Raw genomic sequence first — 25211 nt, forward strand, 5'->3', positions numbered from 1 at the left:
GTACATCGGGGAAAGGACAACACACAGAGGTGGACCTGAGGCCACATATACCCGTCACAGTACACTGGGGAAAGGGAAACACAGAGGTGGACCTGAGGCCACATATACCCGTCACAGTACACTGGGGAAAGGGAAACACACAGAGGTGGACCTGAGGCCACATATACCCGTCACAGTACATTGGGGAAAGGGAAACACACTGAGGTGGACCTAAGGCCACATATACCCGTCACAGTACATTGGGGAAAGGGCAACACACAGAGGTGGACCTGAGGCCACATATACCCGTCACAGTACATTGGGGAAAGGGAAACACACAGAGGTGGACCTGAGGCCACATATACCCGTCACAGTACACTGTGGAAAGGGAAACACACGGAGGTGGACCTGAGGCCACTTATACCCGTCACAGTACATTGGGGAAAGGGAAGCACACAGAGGTGGACCTGACGCCACATATACCCGTCACAGTACATCGGGGAAAGGGAAACACAGAGGTGGACCTGAGGCCACATATACCCATCACAGTACATTGGGGAAAGGGAAACACACAGAGGTGGACCTGAGGCCACATATACCCGTCGCAGTACATTGGGGAAAGGGAAACACACAGAGGTGGACCTGAGGCCACATATACCCGTCACAGCACATTGGGGAAAGGGAAACACACGGAGGTGGACCTGAGGCCACATATCCCGTCACAATACATTCGGGAAAGGGAAACACACAGAGGTGGACCTGACGCCACATATACCCGTTACAGTACATCGGGGAAAGGGAAACACAGAGGTGGACCTGAGGCCACATATACCCGTCACAGTACACTGGGGAAAGGGAAACACAGAGGTGGACCTGAGGCCACATATACCAGTCACAGTACACTGAGGAAAGGGAAACACACAGAGGTGGACCTGAGGCCACAAATACCCGTCACAGTACACTGGGGAAAGGGAAACACAGAGGTGGACCTGAGGCCACATATACCCGTCACTGTACATTGGGGAAAGGGAAACACACAGACGTGGACCTGAGGCCACATATACCCGTCACAGTACATTGGGGAAAGGGAAACACACAGAGGTGGACCTGAGGCCACATATACCCGTCACAGTACATTGGGGAAAGGGAAACACACAGAGGTGGACCTGAGGACAAGAGGTGGACCTGAGGCCACATATACTCGTCGCAGTACATTGGGGAAAGGGAAACACAGAGAGGTGGACCTGAGGCCACATATACCCGTCGCAGTACATTGGGGAAAGGGAAACACACAGAGGTGGACCTGAGGCCAAGATGTGGACCTGAGGCCACATATACCCGTCACAGTACATCGGGGAAAGGGAAACACACAGAGGTGGACCTGAGGCCACATATACCCGTCCCTGTACATTGGGGAAAGGGAAACACATAGAGGTGGACCTGAGGCCACATATACCCGTCACAGTACATTGGGGAAAGGGAAACACACAGAGGTGGACCTGAGGCCACATATACCCGTCACAGTACATTGGGGAAAGGGAAACACACAGACGTGGACCTGAGGCCACATATACCCGTCACAGTACATTGGGGAAAGGGAAACACACAGAGGTGGACCTGAGGCCACATATACCCGTCGCAGTACATTGGGGAAAGGGAAACACAGAGGTGGACCTGAGGCCACATATACCCGTCCCAGTACATTGGGGAAAGCGAAACACATAGAGGTGGACCTGAGGCCACATATACCCGTCACAGTACATTGGGGAAAGGGAAACACACAGAGGTGGACCTGAGGCCACATATACTCGTCGCAGTACATTGGGGAAAGGGAAACACAGAGAGGTGGACCAGAGGCCACATATAACCGATGCGGTACATTGGGGAAAGAGAAACACACAGAGGTGGACCTGACGCCACATATACCCGTCACAGTACATCGGGGAAAGGGAAACACACAGAGGTGGACCTGAGGCCACATATACCCGTCACAGTACATCGGGGAAAGGGAAACACACAGAGGTGGACCTGAGGCCACATATACCCGTCACAGTACATTGGGGAAAGGGAAACACACAGAGGGGGACCTGAGGCCACATATACCCGTCAGGGTACATTGGGGAAAGGGAAACACACAGAGGTGGACCTGAGGCCACATATACCCGTCACAGTACATCGGGGAAAGGGAAACACACAGAGGTGGACCTGAGGCCACATATACCCGTCACAGTACATTGGGGAAAGGGAAACACACAGAGGTGGACCTGAGGCCACATATACTCGTCACAGTACATCGGGGAAAGGGAAACACAGAGGTGGACCTGAGGCCACAAATACCCGTCACAGTACATTGGGGAAAGGGAAACACACAGAGGTGGACCTGAGGCCACATATACCCGTCGCAGTACATTGGGGAAAGGGAAACACACAGAGGTGGACCTGAGGCCACATATACCCGTCACAGTACATTGGGGAAAGGGAAACACACGGAGGTGGACCTGAGGCCACATATACCCGTCACAATACATTCGGGAAAGGGAAACACACAGAGGTGGACCTGACGCCACATATACCCGTTACAGTACATCGGGGAAAGGGAAACACAGAGGTGGACCTGAGGCCACATATACCCGTCACAGTACACTGGGGAAAGGGAAACACAGAGGTGGACCTGAGGCCACATATACCAGTCACAGTACACTGAGGAAAGTGAAACACACAGAGGTGGACCTGAGGCCACAAATACCCGTCACAGTACACTGGGGAAAGGGAAACACAGAGGTGGACCTTAGGCCACATATACCCGTCACTGTACATTGGGGAAAGGGAAACACACAGACGTGGACCTGAGGCCACATATACCCGTCACAGTACATTGGGGAAAGGGAAACACACAGAGGTGGACCTGAGGCCACATATACCCGTCACAGTACATTGGGGAAAGGGAAACACACAGAGGTGGACCTGAGGACAAGAGGTGGACCTGAGGCCACATATACTCGTCGCAGTACATTGGGGAAAGGGAAACACAGAGAGGTGGACCTGAGGCCACATATACCCGTCGCAGTACATTGGGGAAAGGGAAACACACAGAGGTGGACCTGAGGCCAAGATGTGGACCTGAGGCCACATATACCCGTCACAGTACATCGGGGAAAGGGAAACACACAGAGGTGGACCTGAGGCCACATATACCCGTCCCTGTACATTGGGGAAAGGGAAACACATAGAGGTGGACCTGAGGCCACATATACCCGTCACAGTACATTGGGGAAAGGGAAACACACAGAGGTGGACCTGAGGCCACATATACCCGTCACAGTACATTGGGGAAAGGGAAACACACAGACGTGGACCTGAGGCCACATATACCCGTCACAGTACATTGGGGAAAGGGAAACACACAGAGGTGGACCTGAGGCCACATATACCCGTCGCAGTACATTGGGGAAAGGGAAACACAGAGGTGGACCTGAGGCCACATATACCCGTCCCAGTACATTGGGGAAAGCGAAACACATAGAGGTGGACCTGAGGCCACATATACCCGTCACAGTACATTGGGGAAAGGGAAACACACAGAGGTGGACCTGAGGCCACATATACTCGTCGCAGTACATTGGGGAAAGGGAAACACAGAGAGGTGGACCAGAGGCCACATATAACCGATGCGGTACATTGGGGAAAGAGAAACACACAGAGGTGGACCTGAGGCCACATATACCCGTCACAGTACATCGGGGAAAGGGAAACACACAGAGGTGGACCTGAGGCCACATATACCCGTCACAGTACATCGGGGAAAGGGAAACACACAGAGGTGGACCTGAGGCCACATATACCCGTCACAGTACATCGGGGAAAGGGAAACACACAGAGGTGGACCTGAGGCCACATATACCCGTCACAGTACATCGGGGAAAGGGAAACACACAGAGGTGGACCTGAGGCCACATATACCCGTCACAGTACATTGGGGAAAGGGAAACACACAGAGGGGGACCTGAGGCCACATATACCCGTCAGGGTACATTGGGGAAAGGGAAACACACAGAGGTGGACCTGAGGCCACATATACCCGTCACAGTACATCGGGGAAAGGGAAACACACAGAGGTGGACCTGAGACCACATATACCCATCACAGTACATCGGGGAAAGGGAAACACACAGAGGTGCACCTGAGGCCACATATACCCGTCACAGTACATCGGGGAAAGGACAACACACAGAGGTGGACCTGAGGCCACATATACCCGTCACAGTACACTGGGGAAAGGGAAACACAGAGGTGGACCTGAGGCCACATATACCCGTCACAGTACACTGGGGAAAGGGAAACACACAGAGGTGGACCTGAGGCCACATATACCCGTCACAGTACATTGGGGAAAGGGAAACACACTGAGGTGGACCTAAGGCCACATATACCCGTCACAGTACATTGGGGAAAGGGCAACACACAGAGGTGGACCTGAGGCCACATATACCCGTCACAGTACATTGGGGAAAGGGAAACACACAGAGGTGGACCTGAGGCCACATATACCCGTCACAGTACACTGTGGAAAGGGAAACACACGGAGGTGGACCTGAGGCCACTTATACCCGTCACAGTACATTGGGGAAAGGGAAGCACACAGAGGTGGACCTGACGCCACATATACCCGTCACAGTACATCGGGGAAAGGGAAACACAGAGGTGGACCTGAGGCCACATATACCCATCACAGTACATTGGGGAAAGGGAAACACACAGAGGTGGACCTGAGGCCACATATACCCGTCGCAGTACATTGGGGAAAGGGAAACACACAGAGGTGGACCTGAGGCCACATATACCCGTCACAGCACATTGGGGAAAGGGAAACACACGGAGGTGGACCTGAGGCCACATATCCCGTCACAATACATTCGGGAAAGGGAAACACACAGAGGTGGACCTGACGCCACATATACCCGTTACAGTACATCGGGGAAAGGGAAACACAGAGGTGGACCTGAGGCCACATATACCCGTCACAGTACACTGGGGAAAGGGAAACACAGAGGTGGACCTGAGGCCACATATACCAGTCACAGTACACTGAGGAAAGGGAAACACACAGAGGTGGACCTGAGGCCACAAATACCCGTCACAGTACACTGGGGAAAGGGAAACACAGAGGTGGACCTGAGGCCACATATACCCGTCACTGTACATTGGGGAAAGGGAAACACACAGACGTGGACCTGAGGCCACATATACCCGTCACAGTACATTGGGGAAAGGGAAACACACAGAGGTGGACCTGAGGCCACATATACCCGTCACAGTACATTGGGGAAAGGGAAACACACAGAGGTGGACCTGAGGACAAGAGGTGGACCTGAGGCCACATATACTCGTCGCAGTACATTGGGGAAAGGGAAACACAGAGAGGTGGACCTGAGGCCACATATACCCGTCGCAGTACATTGGGGAAAGGGAAACACACAGAGGTGGACCTGAGGCCAAGATGTGGACCTGAGGCCACATATACCCGTCACAGTACATCGGGGAAAGGGAAACACACAGAGGTGGACCTGAGGCCACATATACCCGTCCCTGTACATTGGGGAAAGGGAAACACATAGAGGTGGACCTGAGGCCACATATACCCGTCACAGTACATTGGGGAAAGGGAAACACACAGAGGTGGACCTGAGGCCACATATACCCGTCACAGTACATTGGGGAAAGGGAAACACACAGACGTGGACCTGAGGCCACATATACCCGTCACAGTACATTGGGGAAAGGGAAACACACAGAGGTGGACCTGAGGCCACATATACCCGTCGCAGTACATTGGGGAAAGGGAAACACAGAGGTGGACCTGAGGCCACATATACCCGTCCCAGTACATTGGGGAAAGCGAAACACATAGAGGTGGACCTGAGGCCACATATACCCGTCACAGTACATTGGGGAAAGGGAAACACACAGAGGTGGACCTGAGGCCACATATACTCGTCGCAGTACATTGGGGAAAGGGAAACACAGAGAGGTGGACCAGAGGCCACATATAACCGATGCGGTACATTGGGGAAAGAGAAACACACAGAGGTGGACCTGACGCCACATATACCCGTCACAGTACATCGGGGAAAGGGAAACACACAGAGGTGGACCTGAGGCCACATATACCCGTCACAGTACATCGGGGAAAGGGAAACACACAGAGGTGGACCTGAGGCCACATATACCCGTCACAGTACATTGGGGAAAGGGAAACACACAGAGGGGGACCTGAGGCCACATATACCCGTCAGGGTACATTGGGGAAAGGGAAACACACAGAGGTGGACCTGAGGCCACATATACCCGTCACAGTACATCGGGGAAAGGGAAACACACAGAGGTGGACCTGAGACCACATATACCCATCACAGTACATCGGGGAAAGGGAAACACACAGAGGTGCACCTGAGGCCACATATACCCGTCACAGTACATCGGGGAAAGGACAACACACAGAGGTGGACCTGAGGCCACATATACCCGTCACAGTACACTGGGGAAAGGGAAACACAGAGGTGGACCTGAGGCCACATATACCCGTCACAGTACACTGGGGAAAGGGAAACACACAGAGGTGGACCTGAGGCCACATATACCCGTCACAGTACATTGGGGAAAGGGAAACACACTGAGGTGGACCTAAGGCCACATATACCCGTCACAGTACATTGGGGAAAGGGCAACACACAGAGGTGGACCTGAGGCCACATATACCCGTCACAGTACATTGGGGAAAGGGAAACACACAGAGGTGGACCTGAGGCCACATATACCCGTCACAGTACACTGTGGAAAGGGAAACACACGGAGGTGGACCTGAGGCCACTTATACCCGTCACAGTACATTGGGGAAAGGGAAGCACACAGAGGTGGACCTGACGCCACATATACCCGTCACAGTACATCGGGGAAAGGGAAACACAGAGGTGGACCTGAGGCCACATATACCCGTCACAGTACATTGGGGAAAGGGAAACACACAGAGGTGGACCTGAGGCCACATATACCCGTCGCAGTACATTGGGGAAAGGGAAACACACAGAGGTGGACCTGAGGCCACATATACCCGTCACAGTACATTGGGGAAAGGGAAACACACGGAGGTGGACCTGAGGCCACATATACCCGTCACAATACATTCGGGAAAGGGAAACACACAGAGGTGGACCTGACGCCACATATACCCGTCACAGTACATCGGGGAAAGGGAAACACAGAGGTGGACCTGAGGCCACATATACCCGTCACAGTACACTGGGGAAAGGGAAACACAGAAGTGGACCTGAGGCCACATATACCAGTCACAGTACACTGAGGAAAGGGAAACACACAGAGGTGGACCTGAGGCCACAAATACCCGTCACAGTACACTGGGGAAAGGGAAACACAGAGGTGGACCTGAGGCCACATATACCCGTCACTGTACATTGGGGAAAGGGAAACACACAGACGTGGACCTGAGGCCACATATACCCGTCACAGTACATTGGGGAAAGGGAAACACACAGAGGTGGACCTGAGGCCACATATACCCGTCACAGTACATTGGGGAAAGGGAAACACACAGAGGTGGACCTGAGGACAAGAGGTGGACCTGAGGCCACATATACTCGTCGCAGTACATTGGGGAAAGGGAAACACAGAGAGGTGGACCTGAGGCCACATATACCCGTCGCAGTACATTGGGGAAAGGGAAACACACAGAGGTGGACCTGAGGCCAAGATGTGGACCTGAGGCCACATATACCCGTCACAGTACATCGGGGAAAGGGAAACACACAGAGGTGGACCTGAGGCCACATATACCCGTCCCTGTACATTGGGGAAAGGGAAACACATAGAGGTGGACCTGAGGCCACATATACCCGTCACAGTACATTGGGGAAAGGGAAACACACAGAGGTGGACCTGAGGCCAAGAGGTGGACCTGAGGCCACATATACTCGTCGCAGTACATTGGGGAAAGGGTAACACAGAGAGGTGGACCTGAGGCCACATATACCCGTCACAGTACATTGGGGAAAGGGAAACACACAGAGGTGGACCTGAGGCCACATATACCCGTCACAGTACACTGGGGAAAGGGAAACACACTGAGGTGGACCTGAGGCGACATATACCCGTCACAGTACATTGGGGAAAGGGAAACACACAGAGGTGGACCTGAGGCCACATATACCCGTCACAGTACACTGGGGAAAGGGAAACACAGAGGTGGACCTGAGGCCACATATACCCGTCACAGTACATTGGGGAGAGGGAAACACACAGAGGTGGACCTGAGGCCACATATACCCGTCGCAGTACATTGGGGAAAGGGAAACACACAGAGGTGGACCTGGGGCCACATATACCCGTCGCAGTACATTGGAGAAAGGGAAACACACAGAGGTGGACCTGAGGCCACATATACCCGTCACAGTACATTGCGGAAAGGGAAACACACAGAGGTGGACCTGAGGCCACATATACCCGTCACAGTACATTGGGGAAACGTAAACACACAGAGGTGGACCTCAGGTCACATATACCCGTCACAGTACATTGGGGAAAGGGAAACACACAGAGGTGGACCTGAGGCCACATATACCCGTCACAGTACATTGGGGAAAGGGAAACACACAGAGGTGGACATGAGGCCACATATCCCGTCACAGTACACTGGGGAAAGGGAAACACAGAGGTGGACCTGAGGCCACATATACCCGTCACAGTACATTGGGGAAAGGGAAACACACAGAGGTGGACCTGAGGCCACATATACCCGTCACAGTACACTGGGGAAAGGGAAACACAGAGGTGGACCTGAGGCCACATATACCCGTCACAGTACATTGGGGAAAGGGAAACACACAGACATGGACCTGCGGCCACATATACCCGTCACAGTACATTGGGGAAAGGAAAACACAGAGGTGGACCTGAGGCCACATATACCCGTCACAGTACATTGGGGAAAGGGAAACACACAGACGTGGACCTGCGGCCACATATACCCGTCACAGTACATTGGGGAAAGGGAAACACAGAGGTGGACCTGAGGCCACATATACCCGTCCCAGTACATTGGGGAAAGGGAAACACATAGAGGTGCACCTGAGGCCACATATACCCGTCACAGTACATTGGGGAAAGGGAAACACTCAGAGGTGGACCTGAGGCCAAGAGGTGGACCTGAGTCCACATATACTCATCGCAGTACATTGGGGAAAGGGAAACACAGAGAGGTGGACCTGAGGCCACATATACCCGTCGCAGTACATTGGGGAAAGAGAAACACACAGAGGTGGACCTGAGGCCACATATACCCGTCACAGTACATCGGGGAAAGGGAAACACACAGAGGTGGACCTGAGGCCACATATACCCGTCACAGTACATCGGGGAAAGGGAAACACACAGAGGTGGACCTGAGGCCACATATACCCGTCACAGTACATTGGGGAAAGGGAAACACACAGAGGTGGACCTGAGGCCACATATACCCGTCACAGTACATTGGGGAAAGGGAAACACACAGAGGTGGACCTGAGGCCACATCTACCCGTCACAGAACATCGGGGAAAGGGAAACACACAGAGGTGGACCTGAGACCACATATACCCATCACAGTACATCGGGGAAAGGGAAACACACAGAGGTGGACCTGAGGCCACATATACCCGTCACAGTACATCGGGGAAAGGAAAACACACAGAGGTGGACCTGAGGCCACATATACCCGTCACAGTACACTGGGGAAAGGGAAACACAGAGGTGGACCTGAGGCCACTTATACCCGTCACAGTACATTGGGGAAAGGGAAACACACAGAGGTGGACCTGAGGCCACATATACCCGTCACAGTACACTGGGGAAAGGGAAACACAGAGGGGGACCTGAGGCCACATATACCCGTCACAGTACATTGGGGAAAGGGAAACACACAGACGTGGACCTGAGGCCAAGAGGTGAACCTGAGGCCACATATACTCGTCGCAGTACATTGGGGAAAGGGAAACACAGAGAGGTGGACCTGAGGCCACATATAACCGTCGCAGTACATTGGAGAAAGAGAAACACACAGAGGTGGACCTGAGGCCACATATACCTGTCACAGTACATCGGGGAAAGGGAAACACACAGAGGTGGACCTGAGGCCACATATACCCGTCACAGTACATCGGGGAAAGGGAAACACACAGAGGTGGACCTGAGGCCACATATACCCGTCACAGTACATTGGGGAAAGGGAAACACACAGAGGTGGACCTGAGGCCACATATACCCGTCACAGTACATTGGGGAGAGGGAAACACACAGAGGTGGACCTGAGGCCACATATACCCGTCGCAGTACATTGGGGAAAGGGAAACACACAGAGGTGGACCTGAGGCCACATATACCCGTCGCTGTACATTGGAGAAAGGGAAACACACAGAGGTGGACCTGAGGCCACATATACCCGTCACAGTACATTGGGGAAAGGGAAACACACAGAGGTGGACCTGAGGCCACATATACCCGTCACAGTACACTGGGGAAAGGGAAACACAGAGATGGACCTGAGGCCACATATAACCGTCACAGTACATTGGGGAAAGGGAAAAACACAGACGTGGACCTGAGGCCACATATACCCGTCACAGTACATTGGGGAAAGGGAAACACACAGAGGTGGACCTGAGGCCACATATACCCGTCGCAGTACATTGGGGAAAGGGAAACACAGAGGTGGACCTGAGGCCACATATACCCGTCCCAGTACATTGGGGAAAGGGAAACACATAGAGGTGCACCTGAGGCCACATATACCCGTCACAGTACATTGGGTAAAGGGAAACACTCAGAGGTGGACCTGAGGCCAAGAGGTGGACCTGAGGCCACATATACTCGTCGCAGTACATTGGGGAAAGGGAAACACAGAGAGGTGGACCTGAGGCCACATATACCCGTCGCAGTACATTGGGGAAAGAGAAACACACAGAGGTGGACCTGAGGCCACATATACCCGTCACAGTACATCGGGGAAAGGGAAACACACAGAGGTGGACCTGAGGCCACATATACCCGTCACAGTACATCGGGGAAAGGGAAACACACAGAGGTGGACCTGAGGCCACATATACCCGTCACAGTACATTGGGGAAAGGGAAACACACAGAGGTGGACCTGAGGCCACATATACCCGTCACAGTACATTGGGGAAAGGGAAACACACAGAGGTGGACCTGAGGCCACATCTACCCTTCACAGTACATCGGGGAAAGGGAAACACACAGAGGTGGACCTGAGACCACATATACCCATCACAGTACATCGGGGAAAGGGAAACACACAGAGGTGGACCTGAGGCCACATAAACCCGTCACAGTACATCGGGGAAAGGAAAACACACAGAGGTGGACCTGAGGCCACATATACCCGTCACAGTACACTGGGGAAAGGGAAACACAGAGGTGGACCTGAGGCCACATATACCCGTCACATTACATTGGGGAAAGGGAAACACACAGAGGTGGACCTGAGGCCACATATACCCGTCACAGTACACTGGGGAAAGGGAAACACAGAGGTGGACCTGAGGCCACATATACCCGTCACAGTACATTGGGGAAAGGGAAACACACAGACGTGGACCTGAGGCCAAGAGGTGGACCTGAGGCCACATATACTCGTCGCAGTACATTGGGGAAAGGGAAACACAGAGAGGTGGACCTGAGGCCACATATACCCGTCGCAGTACATTGGGGAAAGAGAAACACACAGAGGTGGACCTGAGGCCACATATACCCGTCACAGTACATCGGGGAAAGGGAAACACACAGAGGTGGACCTGAGGCCACATATACCCGTCACAGTACATCGGGGAAAGGGAAACACACAGAGGTGGACCTGAGGCCACATATACCCGTCACAGTACATTGGGGAAAGGGAAACACACAGAGGTGGACCTGAGGCCACATATACCCGTCACAGTACATTGGGGAAAGGGAAACACACAGAGGTGGACCTGAGGCCACATATACCCGTCACAGTACATCGGGGAAAGGGAAACACACAGAGGTGGACCTGAGACCACATATACCCGTCACAGTACATCGGGGAAAGGGAAACACACCAGAGGTGGACCTGAGGCCACATATACCCGTCACAGTACATCGGGGAAAGGAAAACAGACAGAGGTGGACCTGAGGCCACATATACCCGTCACAGTACACTGGGGAAAGGGAAACACAGAGGTGGACCTGAGGCCACATCTACCCGTCACAGTACACTGGGGAAAGGGAAACACACAGAGGTGGACCTGAGGCCACATATACCCGTCACAGTACATTGGGGAAAGGGAAACACACTGAGGTGGACCTGAGGCCACATATACCCGTCACAGTACACTGGGGAATGGGAAACACACTGAGGTGGACCTGAGGCCACATATACCCGTCACAGTTCATTGGGGAAAGGGCAACACACGGAGGTGGACCTGAGGCCACATATACCCGTCACAGTACATTGGGGAAAGGGAAACACACAGAGGCGGACCTGAGACCACATATACCCGTCACAGTACACTGGGGAAAGGGAAACACACGGAGGTGGACCTGAGGCCACATATACCCGTCACAGTACATTGGGGAAAGGGAAGCACACAGAGGTGGACCTGACGCCACATATACCCGTCACAGTACATCGGGGAAAGGGAAACACAGAGGTGGACCTGAGGCCACATATTCCCGTCACAGTACATTGGGGAAAGGGAAACACACAGAGGTGGACCTGAGGCCACATATACCCGTCGCAGTACATTGGGGAAAGGGAAACACACAGAGGTGGACCTGAGGCCACATATACCCGTCACAGTACATTGGGGAAAGGGAAACACACGGAGGTGGACCTGAGGCCACATATACCCGTCACAGTACATTCGGGAAAGGGAAACACACAGAGGTGGACCTGACGCCACATATACCCGTCACAGTACATCGGGGAAAGGGAAACACAGAGGTGGACCTGAGGCCACATATACCCGTCACAGTACACTGGGGAAAGGGAAACACAGAGGTGGACCTGAGGCCACATATACCCGTCAGAGTACATTGGGGAAAGGGAAACACACAGACGTGGACCTGAGGCCACATATACCCGTCGCAGTACATTGGGGAAAGGGAAACACAGAGGTGGACCTGAGGCCACATATACCCGTCACAGTACATTGGGGAAAGGGAAACACACAGAGGTGGACCTGAGGCCACATATACCCGTCACAGTACATTGGGGAAAGGGAAACACACTGAGGTGGACCTGAGGCCACATACACCCGTCACAGTACACTGGGGAAAGGGAAACACACTGAGGTGGACCTGAGGCCACATATACCCGTCACCGTTCATTGGGGAAAGGGCAACACACAGAGGTGGACCTGAGGCCACATATACCCGTCACAGTACATTGGGGAAAGGGAAACACACGGAGGTGGACCTGAGGCCACATATACCCGTCACAGTACATTGGGGAAAGGGAAGCACACAGAGGTGGACCTGACGCCACATATACCCGTCACAGTACATCGGGGAAAGGGAAACACAGAGGTGGACCTGAGGCCACATATTCCCGTCACAGTACATTGGGTAAAGGGAAACACACAGAGGTGGACCTGAGGCGACATATACCCGTCACAGTACATCGGGGAAAGGGAAACACAGAGGTGGACCTGAGGCCACATATTCCCGTCACAGTACATTGGGGAAAGGGAAACACACAGAGGTGGACCTGAGGCCACATATACCCGTCGCAGTACATTGGGGAAAGGGAAACACACAGAGGTGGACCTGAGGCCACATATACCCGTCATAGTACATTGGGGAAAGGGAAACACACGGAGGTGGACCTGAGGCCACATATACCCGTCACAGTACATTCGGGAAAGGGAAACACACAGAGGTGGACCTGACGCCACATATACCCGTCACAGTACATCGGGGAAAGGGAAACACAGAGGTGGACCTGAGGCCACATATACCCGTCACAGTACACTGGGGAAAGGGAAACACAGAGGTGTACCTGAGGCCACATATACCCGTCACAGTACATTGGGAAATGGAAACACACAGACGTGGACCTGAGGCCACATATACCCGTCACAGTACATTGGGGAAAGGGAAACACACAGAGGTGGACCTAAGGCCACATATACCCGTCGCAGTACATTGGGGAAAGGGAAACACAGAGGTGGACCTGAGGCCACATATACCCGTCACAGTACATTGGGGAAAGGGAAACACACAGAGGTAGACCTGAGGCCACATATACCCGTCACAGTACATCGGGGAAAGGGAAACACACAGAGGTGGACCTGAGACCACATATACCCATCACAGTACATCGGGGAAAGGGAAACACACAGAGGTGGACCTGAGGCCACATATACCCGTCACAGTACATCGGGGAAAGGAAAACACCCAGAGGTGGACCTGAGGCCACATATACCCGTCACAGTACACTGGGGAAAGGGAAACACAGAGGTGGACCTGAGGCCACATCTACCCGTCACAGTACACTGGGAAAGGGAAACACACAGAGGTGGACCTGAGGCCACATATACCCGTCACAGTACATTGTGGAAAGGGAAACACACTGAGGTGGACCTGAGGCCACATATACCCTTCACAGTACACTGGGGAAAGGGAAACACACTGAGGTGGACCTGAGGCCACATATACCCGTCACAGTTCATTGGGGAAAGGGCAACACACAGAGGTGGACCTGAGGCCACATATACCCGTCACAGTACATTGGGGAAAGGGAAACACACAGAGGTGGACCTGAGACCACATATACCCGTCACAGTACACTGGGGAAAGGGAAACACACGGAGGTGGACCTGAGGCCACATATACCCGTCACAGTACATTGGGGAAAGGGAAGCACACAGAGGTGGACCTGACGCCACATATACCCGTCACAGTACATCGGGGAAAGGGAAATACAGAGGTGGACCTGAGGCCACATATTCCCGTCACAGTACATTGGGGAAAGGGAAACACTCAGAGGTGGACCTGAGGCCAAGAGGTGGACCTGAGGCCACATATACTCGTCGCAGTACATTTGGGAAAGGGAAACACAGAGAGGTGGACCTGAGGCCACATATACCAGTCGCAGTACATTGGGGAAAGAGAAACACACAGAGGTGGACCTGAGGCCACATATACCCGTCACAGTACATCGGGGAAAGGGAAACACACAGAGGTGGACCTGAGGCCACATATACCCGTCACAGTACATCGGGGAAAGGGAAACACTCAGAGGTGGACCTGAGGCCACATATACCCGTCACAGTACATTGGGGAAAGGGAAACACACAGAGGTGGACCTGAGGCCACATCTACCCGTCACAGTACATCGGGGAAAGGGAAACACAGAGGTGGACCTGAGGCCACATATTCCCGTCACAGTACATTGGGGAAAGGGAAACACACAGAGGTGGACCTGAGGCCACATATACCCGTCGCAGTACATTGGGGAAAGGGAAACACACAGAGGTGGACCTGAGGCCACATATACCCGTCACAGTACATTGGGGAAAGGGAAACACACGGAGGTGGACCTGAGGCCACATATACCCGTCACAGTACATTCGGGAAAGGGAAACACACAGAGGTGGACCTGACGCCACATATACCCGTCACAGTACATCGGGGAAAGGGAAACACAGAGGTGGACCTGAGGCCACATATACCCGTCACAGTACACTGGGGAAAGGGAAACACACTGAGGTGGACCTGAGGCCACATATACCCGTCACAGTTCATTGGGGAAAGGGCAACACACAGAGGTGGACCTGAGGCCACATATACCCGTCACAGTACATTGGGGAAAGGGAAACACACAGAGGTGGACCTGAGACCACATATACCCGTCACAGTACACTGGGGAAAGGGAAACACACGGAGGTGGACCTGAGGCCACATATACCCGTCACAGTACATTGGGGAAAGGGAAGCACACAGAGGTGGACCTGACGCCACATATACCCGTCACAGTACATCGGGGAAAGGGAAACACAGAGGTGGACCTGAGGCCACATATTCCCGTCACAGTACATTGGGGAAAGGGAAACACTCAGAGGTGGACCTGAGGCCAAGAGGTGGACCTGAGGCCACATATACTCGTCGCAGTACATTTGGGAAAGGGAAACACAGAGAGGTGGACCTGAGGCCACATATACCAGTCGCAGTACATTGGGGAAAGAGAAACACGCAGAGGTGGACCTGAGGCCACATATACCCGTCACAGTACATCGGGGAAAGGGAAACACACAGAGGTGGACCTGAGGCCACATATACCCGTCACAGTTCATTGGGGAAAGGGCAACACACAGAGGTGGACCTGAGGCCACATATACCCGTCACAGTACATTGGGGAAAGGGAAACACACAGAGGTGGACCTGAGACCACATATACCCGTCACAGTACACTGGGGAAAGGGAAACACACGGAGGTGGACCTGAGGCCACATATACCCGTCACAGTACATTGGGGAAAGGGAAGCACACAGAGGTGGACCTGACGCCACATATACCCGTCACAGTACATCGGGGAAAGGGAAACACAGAGGTGGACCTGAGGCCACATATTCCCGTCACAGTACATTGGGGAAAGGGAAACACTCAGAGGTGGACCTGAGGCCAAGAGGTGGACCTGAGGCCACATATACTCGTCGCAGTACATTTGGGAAAGGGAAACACAGAGAGGTGGACCTGAGGCCACATATACCAGTCGCAGTACATTGGGGAAAGAGAAACACACAGAGGTGGACCTGAGGCCACATATACCCGTCACAGTACATCGGGGAAAGGGAAACACACAGAGGTGGACCTGAGGCCACATATACCCGTCACAGTACATCGGGGAAAGGGAAACACTCAGAGGTGGACCTGAGGCCACATATACCCGTCACAGTACATTGGGGAAAGGGAAACACACAGAGGTGGACCTGAGGCCACATATACCCGTCACAGTACATTGGGGAAAGGGAAACACACAGAGGTGGACCTGAGGCCACATCTACCCGTCACAGTACATTGGGGAAAGGGAAACACAGAGGTGGACCTGAGGCCACATATTCCCGTCACAGTACATTGGGGAAAGGGAAACACACAGAGGTGGACCTGAGGCCACATATACCCGTCGCAGTACATTGGGGAAAGGGAAACACACAGATGTGGACCTGAGGCCACATATACCCGTCACAGTACATTGGGGAAAGGGAAACACACGGAGGTGGACCTGAGGCCACATATACCCGTCACAGTACATTCGGGAAAGGGAAACACACAGAGGTGGACCTGACGCCACATATACCCGTCACAGTACATCGGAGAAAGGGAAACACAGAGGTGGACCTGAGGCCACATATACCCGTCACAGTACACTGGGGAAAGGGAAACACAGAGGTGGACCTGAGGCCACATATACCCGTCGCAGTACATTGGGGAAAGGGAAACACACAGAGGTGGACCTGAGGCCACATATACCCGTCACAGTACATTGGGGAAAGGGAAACACACGGAGGTGGACCTGAGGCCACATATACCCGTCACAGTACATTCGGGAAAGGGAAACACACAGAGGTGGACCTGACGCCACATATACCCGTCACAGTACATCGGGGAAAGGGAAACACAGAGGTGGACCTGAGGCCACATATACCCGTCACAGTACACTGGGGAAAGGGAAACACAGAGGTGGACCTGAGGCCACATATACCCGTCACAGTACATTGGGGAAAGGGAAACACACAGACGTGGACCTGAGGCCACATATACCCGTCACAGTACATTGGGGAAAGGGAAACACACAGAGGTGGACCTGAGGCCACATATACCCGTCGCAGTACATTGGGGAAAGGGAAACACAGAGGTGGACCTGAGGCCACATATACCCGTCACAGTACATTGGGGAAAGGGAAACACACAGAGGTGGACCTGAGGCCACATATACCCGTCACAGTACATTGGGGAAAGGGAAACACACTGAGGTGGACCTGAGGCCACATATACCCGTCACAGTACACTGGGGAAAGGGAAACACACTGAGGTGGACCTGAGGCCACATATACCCGTCACAGTTCATTGGGGAAAGGGCAACACACAGAGGTGGACCTCAGACCACATATACCCGTCACAGTACATTGGGGAAAGGGAAACACACAGAGGTGGACCTGAGACCACATATACCCGTCACAGTACACTGGGGAAAGGGAAACACACGGAGGTGGACCTGAGGCCACATATACCCGTCACAGTACATTGGGGAAAGGGAAGCACACAGAGGTGGACCTGACGCCACATATACCCGTCACAGTACATCGGGGAAAGGGAAACACAGAGGTGGACCTGAGGCCACATATTCCTGTCACAGTACATTGGGTAAAGGGAAACACACAGAGGTGGACCTGAGGCGACATATACCCGTCACAGTACATCGGGGAAAGGGAAACACAGAGGTGGACCTGAGGCCACATATTCCCGTCACAGTACATTGGGGAAAGGGAAACACACAGAGGTGGACCTGAGGCCACATATACCCGTCGCAGTACATTGGGGAAAGGGAAACACACAGAGGTGGACCTGACGCCACATATACCCGTCACAGTACATCGGGGAAAGGGAAACACAGAGGTGGACCTGAGGCCACATATACCCGTCACAGTACACTGGGGAAAGGGAAACACAGAGGTGGACCTGAGGCCACATATACCCGTCACAGTACATTGGGAAATGGAAACACACAGACGTGGACCTGAGGCCACATATACCCGTCACAGTACATTGGGGAAAGGGAAACACACAGAGGTGGACCTGAGGCCACATATACCCGTCGCAGTACATTGGGGAAAGGGAAACACAGAGAGGTGGACCTGAGGCCACATATACCCGTCGCAGTACATCGGGGAAAGGGAAAAACACAGAGGTGGACCTGAGGCCACATATACCCGTCACAGTACATTCGGGAAAGGGAAACACACAGAGGTGGACCTGACGCCACATATACCCGTCACAGTACATCGGGGAAAGGGAAACACAGAGGTGGACCTGAGGCCACATATACCCGTCACAGTACACTGGGGAAAGGGAAACACAGAGGTGGACCTGAGGCCACATATACCCGTCACAGTACATTGGGAAATGGAAACACACAGACGTGGACCTGAGGCCACATATACCCGTCACAGTACATTGGGGAAAGGGAAACACACAGAGGTGGTCCTGAGGCCACATATACCCGTCGCAGTACATTGGGGAAAGGGAAACACAGAGAGGTGGACCTGAGGCCACATATACCCGTCGCAGTACATCGGGGAAAGGGAAAAACACAGAGGTGGACCTGAGGCCACATATACCCGTCACAGTACATCGGGGAAAGGGAAACACTCAGAGGTGGACCTGAGGCCACATATACCCGTCACAGTACATTGGGGAAAGGGAAACACACAGAGGTGGACCTGAGGCCACATATACCCGTCACAGTACATTGGGGAAAGGGAAACACACAGAGGTGGACCTGAGGCCACATCTACCCGTCACAGTACATCGGGGAAAGGGAAACACAGAGGTGGACCTGAGGCCACATATTCCCGTCACAGTACATTGGGGAAAGGGAAACACACAGAGGTGGACCTGAGGCCACATATACCCGTCGCAGTACATTGGGGAAAGGGAAACACACAGAGGTGGACCTGAGGCCACATATACCCGTCACAGTACATTGGGGAAAGGGAAACACACGGAGGTGGACCTGAGGCCACATATACCCGTCACAGTACATTCGGGAAAGGGAAACACACAGAGGTGGACCTGACGCCACATATACCCGTCACAGTACATCGGGGAAAGGGAAACACAGAGGTGGACCTGAGGCCACATATACCCGTCACAGTACACTGGGGAAAGGGAAACACAGAGGTGGACCTGAGGCCACATATACCCGTCGCAGTACATTGGGGAAAGGGAAACACACAGAGGTGGACCTGAGGCCACATATACCCGTCACAGTACATTGGGGAAAGGGAAACACACGGAGGTGGACCTGAGGCCACATATACCCGTCACAGTACATTCGGGAAAGGGAAACACACAGAGGTGGACCTGAGGCCACATCTACCCGTCACAGTACATCGGGGAAAGGGAAACACAGAGGTGGACCTGAGGCCACATATTCCCGTCACAGTACATTGGGGAAAGGGAAACACACAGAGGTGGACCTGAGGCCACATATACCCGTCGCAGTACATTGGGGAAAGGGAAACACACAGAGGTGGACCTGAGGCCACATATACCCGTCACAGTACATTGGGGAAAGGGAAACACACGGAGGTGGACCTGAGGCCACATATACCCGTCACAGTACATTGGGGAAAGGGAAACACTCAGAGGTGGACCTGAGGCCAAGAGGTGGACCTGAGGCCACATATACTCGTCGCAGTACATTTGGGAAAGGGAAACACAGAGAGGTGGACCTGAGGCCACATATACCAGTCGCAGTACATTGGGGAAAGAGAAACACACAGAGGTGGACCTGAGGCCACATATACCCGTCACAGTACATCGGGGAAAGGGAAACACACAGAGGTGGACCTGAGGCCACATATACCCGTCACAGTACATCGGGGAAAGGGAAACACTCAGAGGTGGACCTGAGGCCACATATACCCGTCACAGTACATTGGGGAAAGGGAAACACACAGAGGTGGACCTGAGGCCACATATACCCGTCACAGTACATTGGGGAAAGGGAAACACACAGAGGTGGACCTGAGGCCACATCTACCCGTCACAGTACATTGGGGAAAGGGAAACACAGAGGTGGACCTGAGGCCACATATTCCCGTCACAGTACATTGGGGAAAGGGAAACACACAGAGGTGGACCTGAGGCCACATATACCCGTCGCAGTACATTGGGGAAAGGGAAACACACAGAGGTGGACCTCAGGTCACATATACCCGTCACAGTACATTGGGGAAAGGGAAACACACAGAGGTGGACCTGAGGCCACATATACCCGTCACAGTACATCGGGGAAAGGGAAACACACAGAGGTGGACCTGAGACCACATATACCCGTCACAGTACACTGGGGAAAGGGAAACACACGGAGGTGGACCTGAGGCCACATATACCCGTCACAGTACATTGGGGAAAGGGAAGCACACAGAGGTGGACCTGACGCCACATATACCCGTCACAGTACATCGGGGAAAGGGAAACACAGAGGTGGACCTGAGGCCACATATTCCCGTCACAGTACATTGGGGAAAGGGAAACACTCAGAGGTGGACCTGAGGCCAAGAGGTGGACCTGAGGCCACATATACTCGTCGCAGTACATTTGGGAAAGGGAAACACAGAGAGGTGGACCTGAGGCCACATATACCAGTCGCAGTACATTGGGGAAAGAGAAACACGCAGAGGTGGACCTGAGGCCACATATACCCGTCACAGTACATCGGGGAAAGGGAAACACACAGAGGTGGACCTGAGGCCACATATACCCGTCACAGTTCATTGGGGAAAGGGCAACACACAGAGGTGGACCTGAGGCCACATATACCCGTCACAGTACATTGGGGAAAGGGAAACACACAGAGGTGGACCTGAGACCACATATACCCGTCACAGTACACTGGGGAAAGGGAAACACACGGAGGTGGACCTGAGGCCACATATACCCGTCACAGTACATTGGGGAAAGGGAAGCACACAGAGGTGGACCTGACGCCACATATACCCGTCACAGTACATCGGGGAAAGGGAAACACAGAGGTGGACCTGAGACCACATATTCCCGTCACAGTACATTGGGGAAAGGGAAACACTCAGAGGTGGACCTGAGGCCAAGAGGTGGACCTGAGGCCACATATACTCGTCGCAGTACATTTGGGAAAGGGAAACACAGAGAGGTGGACCTGAGGCCACATATACCAGTCGCAGTACATTGGGGAAAGAGAAACACACAGAGGTGGACCTGAGGCCACATATACCCGTCACAGTACATCGGGGAAAGGGAAACACACAGAGGTGGACCTGAGGCCACATATACCCGTCACAGTACATCGGGGAAAGGGAAACACTCAGAGGTGGACCTGAGGCCACATATACCCGTCACAGTACATTGGGGAAAGGGAAACACACAGAGGTGGACCTGAGGCCACATATACCCGTCACAGTACATTGGGGAAAGGGAAACACACAGAGGTGGACCTGAGGCCACATCTACCCGTCACAGTACATTGGGGAAAGGGAAACACACAGATGTGGACCTGAGGCCACATATACCCGTCACAGTACATTGGGGAAAGGGAAACACACGGAGGTGGACCTGAGGCCACATATACCCGTCACAGTACATTCGGGAAAGGGAAACACACAGAGGTGGACCTGACGCCACATATACCCGTCACAGTACATCGGAGAAAGGGAAACACAGAGGTGGACCTGAGGCCACATATACCCGTCACAGTACACTGGGGAAAGGGAAACACAGAGGTGGACCTGAGGCCACATATACCCGTCGCAGTACATTGGGGAAAGGGAAACACACAGAGGTGGACCTGAGGCCACATATACCCGTCACAGTACATTGGGGAAAGGGAAACACACGGAGGTGGACCTGAGGCCACATATACCCGTCACAGTACATTCGGGAAAGGGAAACACACAGAGGTGGACCTGACGCCACATATACCCGTCACAGTACATCGGGGAAAGGGAAACACAGAGGTGGACCTGAGGCCACATATACCCGTCACAGTACACTGGGGAAAGGGAAACACAGAGGTGGACCTGAGGCCACATATACCCGTCACAGTACATTGGGGAAAGGGAAACACACAGACGTGGACCTGAGGCCACATATACCCGTCACAGTACATTGGGGAAAGGGAAACACACAGAGGTGGACCTGAGGCCACATATACCCGTCGCAGTACATTGGGGAAAGGGAAACACAGAGGTGGACCTGAGGCCACATATACCCGTCACAGTACATTGGGGAAAGGGAAACACACAGAGGTGGACCTGAGGCCACATATACCCGTCACAGTACATTGGGGAAAGGGAAACACACTGAGGTGGACCTGAGGCCACATATACCCGTCACAGTACACTGGGGAAAGGGAAACACACTGAGGTGGACCTGAGGCCACATATACCCGTCACAGTTCATTGGGGAAAGGGCAACACACAGAGGTGGACCTCAGACCACATATACCCGTCACAGTACATTGGGGAAAGGGAAACACACAGAGGTGGACCTGAGACCACATATACCCGTCACAGTACACTGGGGAAAGGGAAACACACGGAGGTGGACCTGAGGCCACATATACCCGTCACAGTACATTGGGGAAAGGGAAGCACACAGAGGTGGACCTGACGCCACATATACCCGTCACAGTACATCGGGGAAAGGGAAACACAGAGGTGGACCTGAGGCCACATATTCCTGTCACAGTACATTGGGTAAAGGGAAACACACAGAGGTGGACCTGAGGCGACATATACCCGTCACAGTACATCGGGGAAAGGGAAACACAGAGGTGGACCTGAGGCCACATATTCCCGTCACAGTACATTGGGGAAAGGGAAACACACAGAGGTGGACCTGAGGCCACATATACCCGTCGCAGTACATTGGGGAAAGGGAAACACACAGAGGTGGACCTGACGCCACATATACCCGTCACAGTACATCGGGGAAAGGGAAACACAGAGGTGGACCTGAGGCCACATATACCCGTCACAGTACACTGGGGAAAGGGAAACACAGAGGTGGACCTGAGGCCACATATACCCGTCACAGTACATTGGGAAATGGAAACACACAGACGTGGACCTGAGGCCACATATACCCGTCACAGTACATTGGGGAAAGGGAAACACACAGAGGTGGACCTGAGGCCACATATACCCGTCGCAGTACATTGGGGAAAGGGAAACACAGAGAGGTGGACCTGAGGCCACATATACCCGTCGCAGTACATCGGGGAAAGGGAAAAACACAGAGGTGGACCTGAGGCCACATATACCCGTCACAGTACATTCGGGAAAGGGAAACACACAGAGGTGGACCTGACGCCACATATACCCGTCACAGTACATCGGGGAAAGGGAAACACAGAGGTGGACCTGAGGCCACATATACCCGTCACAGTACACTGGGGAAAGGGAAACACAGAGGTGGACCTGAGGCCACATATACCCGTCACAGTACATTGGGAAATGGAAACACACAGACGTGGACCTGAGGCCACATATACCCGTCACAGTACATTGGGGAAAGGGAAACACACAGAGGTGGTCCTGAGGCCACATATACCCGTCGCAGTACATTGGGGAAAGGGAAACACAGAGAGGTGGACCTGAGGCCACATATACCCGTCGCAGTACATCGGGGAAAGGGAAAAACACAGAGGTGGACCTGAGGCCACATATACCCGTCACAGTACATCGGGGAAAGGGAAACACTCAGAGGTGGACCTGAGGCCACATATACCCGTCACAGTACATTGGGGAAAGGGAAACACACAGAGGTGGACCTGAGGCCACATATACCCGTCACAGTACATTGGGGAAAGGGAAACACACAGAGGTGGACCTGAGGCCACATCTACCCGTCACAGTACATCGGGGAAAGGGAAACACAGAGGTGGACCTGAGGCCACATATTCCCGTCACAGTACATTGGGGAAAGGGAAACACACAGAGGTGGACCTGAGGCCACATATACCCGTCGCAGTACATTGGGGAAAGGGAAACACACAGAGGTGGACCTGAGGCCACATATACCCGTCACAGTACATTGGGGAAAGGGAAACACACGGAGGTGGACCTGAGGCCACATATACCCGTCACAGTACTTTGGGAAAGGGAAACACACAGAGGTGGACCTGACGCCACATATACCCGTCACAGTACATCGGGGAAAGGGAAACACAGAGGTGGACCTGAGGCCACATATACCCGTCACAGTACACTGGGGAAAGGGAAACACAGAGGTGGACCTGAGGCCACATATACCCGTCGCAGTACATTGGGGAAAGGGAAACACACAGAGGTGGACCTGAGGCCACATATACCCGTCACAGTACATTGGGGAAAGGGAAACACACGGAGGTGGACCTGAGGCCACATATACCCGTCACAGTACATT

Source organism: Hypanus sabinus, chromosome 6, assembly GCF_030144855.1.
Source record: "Hypanus sabinus isolate sHypSab1 chromosome 6, sHypSab1.hap1, whole genome shotgun sequence".
In the NCBI taxonomy this organism is placed as follows: Eukaryota; Metazoa; Chordata; class Chondrichthyes; order Myliobatiformes; family Dasyatidae; genus Hypanus; species Hypanus sabinus.